Consider the following 14,295-nt stretch of genomic DNA (forward strand, 5'->3'; position numbering starts at 1 on the left):
AGAGTGTCTGCACAGTCTCATCGACAGGTTTGCGGCTGCCTGCAACGAATTTGGCCTAACCATCAGCCTCAAGAAAACGAACATCATGGGACAGGACGTCAGAAATGCTCCATCCATCAATATCAGCGACCACGCTCTGGAAGTGGTTCAAGAGTTCACCTACCTAGGCTCAACTATCGCCAGTAACCTGTCTCTCAATGCAGAAATCAACAAGCGCATGGGAAAGGCGTCTGCTGCTATGTCCAGACTGGCCAAGAGAGTGTGGGAAAATGGCGCACTGACACGGAACACAAAAGTCCAAGTGTATCAAGCCTGTGTCCTCAGTACCTTGCTCTACGGCAGCGAGGCCTGGACAACCTATGTCAGCCAAGAGCGACGTCTCAATTCATTCCACCTTCGCTGCCTCCGGAGAATCCTTGGCATCTGGTGGCAGGACTGTATCTCCAACACAGAAGTCCTCGAGGCGGCCAACGTCCCCAGCTTATACACACTACTGAACCAGCGGCGCTTGAGATGGCTTTGCCATGTGAGCCGCATGGAAGATGGCAGGATCCCCAAGGACACATTGTACAGCGAGCTTGTCACTGGTATCAGACCCACCAGCTGTCCATGTCTCCGCTTTAAAGACTTCTGCAAACACGACATGAAGTCCTGTGACATTGATCACAAGTTGTGGGAGTCAGTTGCCAGTGATCGCCAGAGCTGGCGTTCAGCCATAAAGGTGGGGCTAAAGTGTGGCGAGTCGAAGAGACTTAGCAGTTTGCAGGAAAAAAGACAGAAGCGCAAGGGAAGAGCCAACTGTGTAACAGCCCCGACAACTAATTTTATCTGCAGTACCTGTGGAAGAGTCTGTCACTCTAGAATTGGCCACTCTAGGCGCTGCTTCACGAACCACTGACCACCTCCAGGCGCTTACCCATTGTCTCTCGAGACAAGGAGGCCAAAGAAGAGAAGATCCAATCTTTCCTCATAGCTGCATTTTTCCAGTCCTGGCAACATCCTCGTAAATCTCCTCTGTACCCTCTCCACTGCAATTACCTCCTTTCTGTGATGAGGTGACCAGAACTGCACACAGTACTCAAGTTGTGGCCTAACCAATGAATTATACAGTTCCAGCATTACCTCCCTGCTCTTATATTCTATACCTTGGCTAATAAAGGAAAGAATTCCATATGCCTTCTTAACCACATTATCAACCTGTCCTGCTACCTTCAGGGATCTGTGGACATTCACTCCAAGGTCCCTCACTTCCTCTACAGCTCTCAGTATTTTCCCATTAATCGTGTATTCCTTTGCCTTATTTGACTTTCCCAAATGCATCACCTGGCAATTCTCCGGGTTGAATTCCATGTGCTACTTTTCTGCCCATCAGACCAGACCATCAATATCTTCCTGAAGCCTACAGCTATCCTCCTCACTATCAACCACACGGCCAATCTTTGTGTCATCTGCAAACTTCTTGATCATGCCCCCTACATTTACATCCAAATCATTACTATATACCACAAAAGCAGGGACCCAGTACTGAGCTCTGCAGAACGCCACTGGAAACAGCCTTCCAGTCACAAAAACACCCGTCAACAATTACCCTTTGTTTCCTGCCACTGAGCCAATTTTGTATCCACCTTGCTGCATTTCCCTGGATCCCATGGGATTTAATTTTTTTTAAACCAGTCTGTCATGTGGGACCTTGTCAAGAGCCTTGCTAAAATCCATGAAGACCACATCAACTGCACCATCCTCATTTATCTTCCTTGTTACTTCTTCAAAAGATTCGATCAAGTTGGTCAAACAAGATCTTCCCTTAACAAATTGATGCTGTCTATCCTTGATTAACCTGTGCCTTTCTAAGTGACAGTTTATCCTGTCTCTCAGAACAGATTCCAATAATTTGCTCACTGCTGAGGTTAGACTGACTGGCCTGTAATTATTCAGTCTATCCCTCGCTCCCTTTTTAAACAGAGGTACAACGTTAGCAATTCTCCAATCCTCCAGCAGCATTCGGTATCCAGCGAGGATTGTAAAATGATGGTCAGACCTTCTGCTATTTCCTCTCTTGCTTCTTTTAACAGCCTGGGGTACATTTCATCTGGCCCTGATGATTTATCAACTTTCAAGGATGCTAATCCCATTAATAGTTCCACTCTCCCTATATTTATCACATCCAATACTTCACACCCCTCTTCCTTAACTACAATATTTGCATTGTGCCTCTCTTTTGTGAAGACAGATGCAAAGTATGCATTAAGAACAATAGCAACATCTTCTGCCCCTACAGACAGCTTACCATTTTGGTCTTTTATGGGTTCTACTCGCTCCTTAGTTATCCTCTTACTCTTAATGTTGTTACGACCAGGTAAGGGCTCCCCTTTCAGCCTTTGCCTGGTTTGCCCATAACAGGGTTTAACTTTTAGAACACCGTGTTTTTAGCTTCCCCTCAGTGAATCCTTGTTCACAGCCCTCTAATTGTGATGGCAAAGAAATAAACCAGACAGGTTTTCTTAGATTTAAACAAGAAAGGTGTATGTTTATGAACCTTAAAACTCTAATTCAGTTAAAACTACTAGAAATAGGCAACGTGACCATGCTAGCATGCATATGCGATAAACACACAGGCAAATTGAGACAGAAAAGGAGAAAGAATTAAGTGGAAAGGTTTGACGTAACAGCTGGAGTTCAGTTACTGGCTTTTGGGTTTGATGCAAAGTCTTTGACTGCAGTTGTTTTGCAGTTCTCATTGGGGCCCGGTACAAACCTTCAAACTTGTTTAGCTGCAGGAGTCTTCTCTCTTGAGGTTTGAGTGGCTTCTGTGGATCCCTGGAACTTTATGAGAGAGACAGAGAGTGCTTAGGAGACAGAGAGAGACCTTCCTTCTCTGTTGTCTTCAAATTGCAGTCTCTGCTCAAACTGTTCTGTGAGCACAATTCAAACAACTCCAAGTTGGACAGCAGGATAGTCCTGTGACTAGTTCTTTATTTGGAACATCCTTTCCTTTGGTTTGTGGATGTCAAAGCTCTTGGGGTGGGGGTGGGGGGGGGGGGGGAGGTGGGGTTGTGGTGGTGGAGACAAGATGTGGATCATCACTGTTGCCCAGACCAATCTTTGTTTATTGAATCAGTGCGAAGTGCCATTGTCTCTCTTATTCAACTGTCTTTTAGAATGCAAGATGTGCATGTTTCAGTGGTCTTTTAAACCAAGTTATTTTTTCAGTCCAGTAACAGTGTAAAATTAATGTTCCATATGACAAAATTAATATGCTTCATTTTGGCAGGTGTGGTTTTCATGACAATAGAATGATAAAACAGCTTTTGGTTCATCTTGATTTTGCTTGCTAATATTCTTTTATGCTCTCTCTTTGCTTTTCTAATTTCCTTTTTGATTTCACCCCTCCACTTTCTATATTCCTCTCGGCTTTCTGTAGTATTGAGTTCTCGGTGTTGGACATAAGCTTTCCTTTCCTTACCCTGTATGCTCCTTGACATCCATGGGGCTCTAGATTTGGCCATCTCACCCTTTTTCTTTGTGGGAACATGTTTACTCTGAACCCCTTGAATCCACCCTTTGAATACCTCCCACTGCTCTGACACTGATTTACCTTCAAGTAGTTGTTTGCAGTCCACTTTTGCTTAATCACTCCTCAGTTTAGTAAAATTGGCCTTGCCCCAATTGAGAACTCTAACTCCTGTTCTATCGCTGTCCTTTTCCATAATTATGTTAAAACTGATAACTTTGGGTGAGGGACTTCAATGAGCAATACCAACTGACTCAGCAGGCCTGCGACTGGTGATGAGAGAACCGAGAAGAGGGAAAAAACTACTTGACCTCGTCCTCACCAATCTAACTGTCGCAGATGCATCTGCCCATGATAGTATTGGTAGGAGTGACCACCGCACAGTCTTTGTGCAAGCGAAGTCCCGTCTTCACACTGAAGACACTCCATCCTGTTGTGTGGCAATACCAACGTACTAAATGGGATAGATTGAGAACTTACCTTCCGGTAGCGGAGCGGACCTTTGGGGAGAATGCCGAGCGAGAGAAGAGGATAAATTGAACCCGAGGATCGAGGCCCAGTCACTTATCTTCCAGGAGCGGAACAGAGAAAAGTCCAGGCGTGCTGGATTTGAAAAGAAAAGTCAACAGTGACATCTCAGGAAAGCTGCAAGGTGATTGGTTGGTGAGTAACAGCTGTTAGTGCCTGTAAATAGCTTTTAAAAAATCAGGGGAAAGTTCTCTTTTTAAAGCTACCTTATAAGTGATAAGGTTAGTACTACTAAAGTGTGTTTTTTTTAAATATTGGTGTAATTTATCGAGGACTTTAGATTGTAGTGAATCACAGAATCAGAGAATAATACAGTGCAGAAGAGGCCCTTCGGCCCATCGAGTCTGCACCGATGTATTAAGACACCTGACCTGTCTACCTAATCCCATTTGCCAGCACTTGGCCCATAGCCTTGAATGTTATGACGTGCCAAATGCTCATCCAGGTACTTTTTAAAAGGATGTGAGGCAACCTGCCTCTACCACCCTCCCAGGTAGGGCATTCCAGACCGTCACCACCCTCTGGGTAAAAAAGTTCTTCCTCAAATCCCCCTTAAACCTCCCGCCCCTCACCTTAAACTTGTGACCCCTCGTAACTGACCCTTCAACTAAGGGGAACAGCTGCTCCCTATCCACCCTGTCCATGCCCCTCATAATTTTGTACACCTTGATCAGGTCACCCCTCAGTCTTCTCTGCTCCAGCGAAAATAACCCAAGCCTATCCAACCTCTCTTCATAGCTTAAATGTTCCATTCCAGGCAACATCCTGGTGAATCGCCTCTGCACCCCTTCCAATGCAATCACATCCTTCCTATAATGTGGCGACCAGAATTGCACACAGTACTCCAGCTGTGGCCTTACCAAAGTTCTATGCAACTCCAACATGACCTCCCTGCTTTTGTAATCTATGCCTCGATTGATAAAGGCAAGTGTCCCATATGCCTTTTTCACCGTCCTATTAACCTGCCTTTCTGCCTTCAGAGATCTATGGACAAACAGGCCAAGGTCCATTTGTTCCTCAGAACTTCCCAGTGTCAGGCCATTCATTGAATACTTCCGTGTCACATTACTCCTTCCAAAGCGTATCACCTCACACTTTTCACTTGTACAGCTCCAACCTTCCCCAGAAACGGTCCCAGTGGTCCAGGAATCTAAAACCCTCCCTCCTGCATCAACTCTTAAGCCACGCGTTCATCTGTGCTATTCTCCTATTTCTATACTCGCTAGCACGTGGCACTGGGAGTCATCCAAAGATTACATCCCGAGAGGTCCTGCTTTTTAGTCTACTGCCTAACTCCCTGAATTCTTGATGCAAGACCTCATCCCTCTTTCTACCCTTGTCATTGGGTACCAACATGTACCATGACCTCTGCCTCATCACCCTCCCCCTTCAGGATGCCCTGCAGCCGTTCAGTGACATCCCGACCCTGGCACCAGGGAGGCAACACACCATCCTGGAGTCACGTTGATGGCCACAGTAGTGCCTATCTGTTCCCCTGACTATAGAATCCTCTATTACTATTGCTCTTCCTCTCTTTCCCCCTTCTTGTGCAGACAGGCTGCTTGTGGTCCCAGAAACTTGGCTCTGTCCGCACTCCCTGGAGGAACCAGCCTCATCAGCCTCCAAAATGGAATACCCATTTGCAAGTGGGACCCCAGGGGACTCCTGAACTACCTGCCTGCTTCTCTTGGACTGCCTGGTGGTCACCTATTCCCTTCCTTCCTCAAGTTCCTTCAGCTGCGGTGTGACCACCTCTCTACACGTGCTATCCATGATGCTCTCAGACTCACGGATGCTCCACAGTGTTTCCAGCCACTGTTCCAGCTCTGAAACCCGAGCTTCCTGCACACATGCTGGTCCCGGGGACTGGAAATGTTCCCGGATTCCCACATGCAGCAAGAGGAGCAAACCACGGCTTTAGAAGACTATTATAATTTTTTTTAAAAACAACTAATTCTTGCTAAAACAATGACTTACAATTCAATCCAGTTTGAAAAATACCCACCAGGACTTACTCACCAGTCAGCTGTGCTCTTTGGAAACTCTCAGCTCCTCTCACTCTGAGGACAGGGAATTCAATGCGCAGAGTATTCGCAATAGGGTAGGCAAATTAACCGTGCAAATAGATGTAAATGGTTGCGATTACAGAGACATGGCTGCAGGGTGACCAACGATGGGAAGTGAACATCCAAGGGTATTCAATATTTAGGACGGACAGGCAAAAAGGGAAAGGAGGTGGAGTAGCGTTCTTAGTAAAAGAGGAAATCAATACAATAATGAGGAAGGATATTAGCTCAGAGAATCCTGATGTTGAATCTGTATGGGTGGAGCTAAGAAACACCAAAGGACAGAAAACATTGGTGGGGGTTGTATATAGACTGGTGATTTAGAGGATGGCATTAAACAGGAAATTAGAGACGCATACAATAAGGGCGCAACTATAATTATGAGTGACTTTAATCTACATATAGATTGGGCAAATCAAATTAGCAATAAAACTGTAGAGGAGGAATTCCTGGAGTGTGTACGTGATGGTTTTTTTGACCAATACATTGAGGAACCAACTAGAGAACAGGCCATCCTAGACTGGGTATTGTGCAATGAGAAAGGATTAGTTAACAATCTTCTTGTGCAGGGTCCCTTGGGGAAGAGCAACCAAACATGATAGAATTCTTCATGAAGATAGAGAGTCAGAGACAAGGGTCCTGAATCTAAATAAAGGAAACTATGAAGGTATGAGGCGCGAGTTGGCTATGATAGATTGGGGAATGTTACTTAAAGGGTTGACAGTGGATAGGCAATGGCTAGCATTTAAAGAACGCATGGATGAATTACAACAATTGTTCATTCCTGTCTGTGTGGCTTACAAAAGAAATTAGGGATAGTATTAGATCCAAGGAGGAGAAATATAAAATGGCCAGAACAAGCAGCAAACCTAAGGATTGGGAGCAGTTTAGGTTTCAGCAAAGGAGGACAAATGGATTGATTAAGAAGGGGAAAATAGAGTATGAGAGTAAGCTTGCAGAGAACATAAAAACTGACTGTAAAAACTTTTATAGATATGCAAAGAGAAAAAGATTAGTGAAGACAAATGTGGGTCCCTTATGGTCAGAAATGGGGGAACTTATAATGGGGAACAAAGAAATGGCAGACCAATTAAGTATATACTTTGGTCTGTCTTCACAAAGGAGGACATAAATTACATCCCAGAAATGTTGGGGAACATAGGGTCTAGTGAAAAGGAGGAACTGTATGAAATCAGTATTAATAGAGAAATGGTGTTTGGGAATTTGATGGGATTAAAGGCTGATAAATCCCCAGGGCCTGATAATCTATATCCCAGAGTACTTAAGGAAGTGGCCCTAGAAATAGTAGATGCATTGGTGGTCATTTTTCAAAATTCTATAGACTCTGGAACAGTTTCAATGGTTTGAAGAGTAGCTAATGTAACCCCACTATTTAAAAAACGAGGTAGAGAGAAAACAGGGAATTATAGACCAGTCAGCCTGACATCAAGAGTGGGGAAAATGCTAGAATCCATTATAAAAGATGTAATAGCAGAGCACTTGGAAAACAATGACAGGATCGGACAAATTCAACATGGATTTACAAAAGGGGAATCATGCTTGACAAATTTACTGGAATTTTTTGTGGATGTAACTAGTAGAATAGATAAGGGAGAACCTGTGGATGTGGTGTAGTTGGATTTTCAGAAGGCTTTCGATAAGATACCACATAAGAGATTAGTGTGCAAAATTAAAACACATGGATAGAGAACTGGTTGGCAGACAGGAAACAAAGAGTAGGAATAAGCAGGTCTTTTTCCGAGTGGCAGGCAGTGACTAGTGGGGGTACCACAGGGATCAGTGCTAGGACCCCAGCTATTCACAATATACATTAATGATATAGATGGGAGAATTAAATGTAATATATCCAAGTTTGCAGACGACACAAAGCTGGGTGGGAGTGTGAGCTGTGAGGAAGATGCAGAGAAGCTCCAGTGTGATTTGGACAAGTTGAGTGAGCGGGCAAATACATGGCAGATGCAGTATAATGTGGATAAATGTGAGGTTATCCACTTTGGTGGCAAAAACAGAAAGGCAGATTATTATCTGAACGGTGATAGATTGGGAAAGGGGGAAGTGCAGCAAGACCTGGGTGTCCTGGTGCACCAGTTGTTGAAAGTAAGCATGCAGGTGCAGCAGGCAGTTAAGAAGACGAATGGTATTTTTGCCTTCATAGCGAGAGGATTCGAGTACAAGAGCAAGGGTGTCTTGCTGCAATTATACAAGGCTTTGGTGAGACCACATCTGGAGTATTGTGTGCAGTTTTGGTCCCCTTATCTGAGGAAGGATGTTCTTACTATGGAGGGAGTGCAGCGAAGGTTCACCAGACTGATTCCTGGGATGGCAGGACTGAGATATGAAGAGAGATCGGGTCGATTAGGCTTGTATTCACTAGAGTTTAGAAGAATGAGAAGGGATGTCATAGAAACCTACAAAATTCTAACAGGACTGGACAGACTAGATGCAGGAAGGATGTTCCCGATGGCGGGGGAGTCCAGGACCAGGGGTCACAGTCTAAGGATAAGGGGTAAGCCATTTAGGGATGAGGAGAGATTTCTTCACCCAGAGAGTGGTGAACCTGTGGAATTCTCTAACATGGAAAGCAGTTGAGGCCAAATCATTAAATATATTCAAAAAAGAGTTAGATATAGTTCTTAGGGCTAATGGGATCAAGGGATACGGGAGAAAGCGGGAGCAGGTTAATGAGTTTGGATGATCAGCCATGATTGTATTGAATGGCGGAGCAGGCTTGAAGGGCCGAATGGCCTACTCCTGCTCCTATTTTTCTATGTTTCTGGTTCTATGAGAACAGATCTAGTAGCACAAAACTGGGTATCCGTGAGGTTCTGTGAGCCATCAGCAGCAGCAGAATTGTATTCAACCATTGGACTGCTCAAGATGAGACTCTGGTGCCTGGATCGATCCGATGGGGCCCTGCAGTATGCTCCAGAGAGGGTTTTGCGTAGCATGGTGGTCTGCTGTGCTCTGCACAATCTTGCATTGCAGAGGGGGGGAGGCCTTGCACCAAGAGGACATGATTGGATGACACTCCTCGTCTGATGAGGAGCATGTGGAGGAGAATGCCTAGCAGGCAGCATGGGATGATGAAGCCTTTATACCGGAGGCCAGGGCTATTAAGAGACGGGAGGCTTGGGACAATCTCATACAGACTCGGTTTCGGCCACAATGATGCCCAATCCAAGTGAACTCAATAAAGACAGTATTTCATGTGTCGCCTCTTTCCAATCACACTTCCCCACCTTGTACTCAGGCTCAGCAGGCACATGCACAGAGCTGAGAAGGTGGAAGGAGTGGCAGTGGGAGAGCATTTTGGTGGCAGTGACCATAATTCAGTCAGCTTTAACAAAATTATGGAAAAGGTCAAGGATAGAACAAGAGTTGGAGTTCTCAATTGGGGCAAGGCCAATTTTACTAAGCTGAGGAGTGATTTAGTGAAAGTGGACTGGAAACTGCCACTTGAAGGTAAATCAGTGTCAGAGCAGTGGGAGGCATTCAAAGGAGAAATTCAGAATAAACATGTTCCCACAAAGAAAAAGGGTGGAACAGCCAAATCTAGTGCCTCATGGATGTCAAGAAGCTTACAGGACAAGATAAGGCAGAAAACGAAAGCTTATGTCTGACATTGAGAACGCAATACTACAGAAAGCAGAGAAAAGTATAGAAAGTGGAGGGATGAAATCAAAAAGGAAATAAGGAAAGCTAAGAGATGGCATGAAAGAATATTGGCAGGCAAAATCGAGGTGAACCTAAAGATGTTTTATCAATACATTAGGAGTAAGAGGATAACTAAGGAGAGTAGGGCCCATAAAAGACCAAAAAGGTAACCTATGTGTCGGGGCGGAAGATGTTGGTATGGTTCTTACTGAATACTTTGCATCTGTCTTCACAAAAGAGGGGTACTATGCAGGTATTGTAGTTAAGGAAGGGGGGGGGGTGGGGTTGAAGTACTGGATGTGATATATATAGGGAGAGAGGAAGTATTAATGGGATTAGCGTCCTTGAAAATGGATAAATCAACAGGGCCAGAAGGAATATACCTCAGGCTGTTTAAAGAAGCCAGAGAGGAAATAGCAGAAGGTCTGACCATCGTTTTCCAATCCTCACTGGATACAGGTGTGGTGCTGGAGGATTGGAGAACTGCTAAAGTTTAAAAAGGGAGCGAGGGATAGACCAAGTAATTACAGGCCAGTCAGTCTAATCTCAGTAGTGGGCAAATTACTGAAATCAATTCTGAGAGACAGGATAAACTGTCACTTGGAAGGGCATGGATTAATCAAGGATAGTCAGCATGGATTTACTATGGGAAGATCTTGTCTGACAAACTTGATTGAAATTTTGAAGAAGTAACAAGGAAGATAGATGAGGGTAATGCAGATGATGTGGTCTACATGGATTTTAGCGAGACTTTTGACAAGGTCCCACATGGCACACTGGTAAAAAAAAAGCCCATGGGATCCAGGGAAATGCAACAAGGTGACTAAAAAAATTGGCTCAGTAGCGGGAAACAAAGGGTAATTGTTGACGGGTGCTTTTGCGACTGGAAGGCTGTTTCCAGTGGCGTTCCATAGGGCTCAGTACTGGGTCCCCTGCTTTTTGTGGTATTTATTAATGATTTGGACTTAAATGTAGGGGGCATGATCAAGAAGTTTGCAGACAACACAAAAATAGGCTGTTTAGTAAATAGCGAGGAGCGATAGCTATAGGCTGCAGGAAGATATCGATGGGCTGGTCAGGTGAGCAGAAAAGTGGCAAATGGAATTCAACCTGGAGAAGCGTGAAGTGTGAGGTGTGAGGTAGGTTAAACAAGGCAAAGGAATACACAATTAATGGGAGAAGTGTAGAGGAAGTGAGGGACCTTGGAGTGAATGTCCATAGATCCGTGAAGGTAGCAGGACAGGTCGATAAGGTGGTTACGAAGGCATATGGAATCCTTTCCTTTATTAGCCAAGGTATAGAATATAAGAGCAAAGAGGTTATGTTGGAACTGCTTAACTCATTGGTTAGGCCACAACTTGAGTGCTGTGTGCAGCTCTGGTCACCTCATTGCAGAAAGGATGTAATTACACTTGAGAGGGTACAGAGGGGATTTACGAGGATGTAGCCAGGACTGGAAAAATGCAGCTATGGGGAAAGATTGGATAGGCTGGGGTTGTTCTCCTTGGAACAGAGAAGGCTGAGAGGAGATCTGATTGAAATGTACAAAATCTTGAGGGGCCTGGATAGAGTGGATGTGAAGGGCCTATTTGCCTTAGCAGAGAGGTCAGTGGCTAGGGGATGTAGATTTAAAGTGATTGGTAGAAAGATTATAGGGGAGATGAGGAAAATAATTTTCACCCAGAGGGTGTTGGGGGTCTGGAACTCACTGCCTAAAAGGGTAGTTGCTGCAGAAACTCTCAACTCATTCAAAAGGAGTCTGGATATGCATCTCAAGTGCCGTAACCTGCAGGGCTACGGACCAAATGCTGGAAAGTGGGATTAAGCTGGGTAGTTCATTTTTCGGCCGGCACAGACACGACAGGCTAAGTGGCCTCTTTCTGTGCCGTAAACTTTCTATGATTCTAAGAGTGAAGGTGGAAACTGACAGGGCAGCAGGGAAAGCATGAGAAATTCTCAGCAATGAAAGTGACCTCCATTTATTTAAACTTTCACAATACCCAATAACAAGACCAAGTTGCACACACCTATGAAAGTCCAAGTGTGTCTAGGTTCTCTTCCTCACACGTTTCGGTGAGCTTCTAAAAAGTGTTCCATCTGCACTGACAGCTGAGACAAAGACAGGCTGTTGAATGTGCTGGGATGGCTTTGAGGGCATCCTCTGGCTGCTGAGGTCTGGAGGCCCCCGCCTGGCTGAGGGGTTCCTGCACATGTACAGGAGCCTCCTCATTCATTGCAGCTACTAGAGCTGGGGTCACTGGCGGAGAGGCTGAGGAGCCACTGACCATAGTCAGAGCGCCCTGAGGGGTGCCCGCAGATGTGGAGGTCAGCCTCTTCTCATCTCTTTGAAGGCTTACTTGAACCTCCCAGCTGGCCATACAAGGATGAGGACCTGGAGAAGACTCAAGGTGCCTCGTTCCCTCTCTCGTCTTGCCACTGATACGTTGAGCTCATGGCCAAGGTGATGGTGTGCAGGTCTGCACGCATCTCCAAGAACTGGCTCTCCTTGAGAGTTGCCAACTTCCAATGGAGGAGGCCATGTGCTCACATGCCTGAGACATGGCAGCACACATGGCATGAATGGACTCATCATCTGCACATAACTGGCCTATGGCATCTCCGCCAGATGTTCCCTTACCCCTCTCTGGAACTCCAGCATGTTCTGTGCTGCTGACACCAGAGGCTTGTCATCAGCCAGGGGCTCAGCATGGACCTGGCTACACACAGTCCTTTGACAGTCATGGACTCTGTTAGCCGCTCAGATGTGTGTGGTGCTCTCACCTGCTTGTGACCCTGCACCTAAGCCTAAGTGTGTACCCACCGAGGTGAAAGTATCTGCGCTGGTGGAGGGTGCAGGGGAACAGTGTGATGGTTCACCCTCTGAGGATTCGTCCTCCTCATCCTCAGAGGATGACGGGATTCCAGCAGGGCCAGCAGTGGATTTTCCCTCTGAGGTGCCTCTGTGGAAGTGAGCAGAAAGGCATGGCACTATGCTTGATGGGAAATTTAGCCAAGTTAGGAATAAAAGCTTGTTTTTGTAGGACAAGGAAATAGATCAGCAGAATTCAGCATCTATATTTGTGTAGTCACGCCGGCAAGCTGCAGGCAGTTAATCGCACCCCTTACTGGAAATAGACTTTAGAATAGACGAGACATAGGTAGATTGTGCAATGATATTAAGAACACGATGGGCTGTTAACCTCAGTAATTAGTATGTAAAACGAACAGAATGTACTGCTAAATGTGCTGTTAACCTCAATAAATGGTTTAACAAAGAGGTATAGCACGAATATAAAAGCAAAATTCTGCGGATGCTTGAAATCTGAAATAAAAACAAGAAATGCTGGAAACACTCAGCAGGTCTGGCAGCATCTGTGAAAAGAGAAGCAGAGTTAACGTTTCGTGTCAGTGACCCTTCTTCGGAACTGACAAATATTAGAAAAGTCACAGGTTATAAGCAAGCGAGGTGGGGGTGGGGCAAGAGATAACAAAGGAGGTCTAGATTGGACCAGGCCACATAGCTGACCAAAAGGTCACGGAGCAAAGGCAAACAATATGTTAATGGTGTGTTGAAAGACAAAGCATTAGTACAGATTAGGTGTTAATACACTGAATATTGAACAGCAGCAAGTGCAAACCTGAAAAAAAACAGTGGGTAAGCAAACTGAACAAACTAAGATGAAATGAAATAAATGCAAAAAAAGATTGTAAAAAATGTAAAAAAGAATGTAAAAACAAGGAAGAAAAAAATAACTAAAAATGAAAGTAAAATGGGGGGCTGTCATGCTCTGAAATTATTGAACTCAACGTTCAGTCCGGCAGGCTGTAGTCTGCCTAATCGGTAGATGAGATGCTGTTCCTCGAGCTTGCGTTGATGTTCACTGGAACACTGCAGCAATCCCAGGACAGAGATGTGAGCATGAGAGCAGGGGGGAGTGTTGAAATGGCAAGCAACCGGAAGCTCAGGGTCCTGCTTGCGGACTGAGCGGAGATGTTCCGCAAAGCGGTCACCCAGTCTGCGCTTGGTCTCCCCAATGTAGAGGAGACCACACTGTGAGCAGCGAATACAGTATACTACATTGAAAGAAGTACAAGTAAATCGCTGCTTCACCTGAAAGGAGTGTTTGGGGCCTGGGATAGTGAGGAGAGAGGAGGTAAATGGGCAGGTATTACACCTCCTGCGATTGCAGGGGAAGGTGCCATGGGACGGGGATGAGGTGGTGGAGGTAATGGAGGAGTGGAGCAGGGTGTCGTGGAGGGAACGATCCCTTCGGAATGCTGACAGGGGAAGGGAGGGGAAGATGCGACTGGTAGTGGCATCACGCTGGAGGTGGTGGAAATGGCGGAGGATGAACCTTTGGATATGGAGGCTGATGGGGTGAAAAGTGAGGACAAGGGGAACCCTGTCACAGTTCTGGGAGGGAGGGGAAGGGGTGAGGGTAGAGGTGCGGGGAATGGGCCGGACACGGTTGAGGGCCCTGTCAACCACAGTGGGGGGAAATCCTCGCGAAGCTG

Source organism: Heterodontus francisci, chromosome 1 (genome assembly GCF_036365525.1).
Source record: "Heterodontus francisci isolate sHetFra1 chromosome 1, sHetFra1.hap1, whole genome shotgun sequence".
Lineage (NCBI taxonomy): Eukaryota > Metazoa > Chordata > Chondrichthyes > Heterodontiformes > Heterodontidae > Heterodontus > Heterodontus francisci.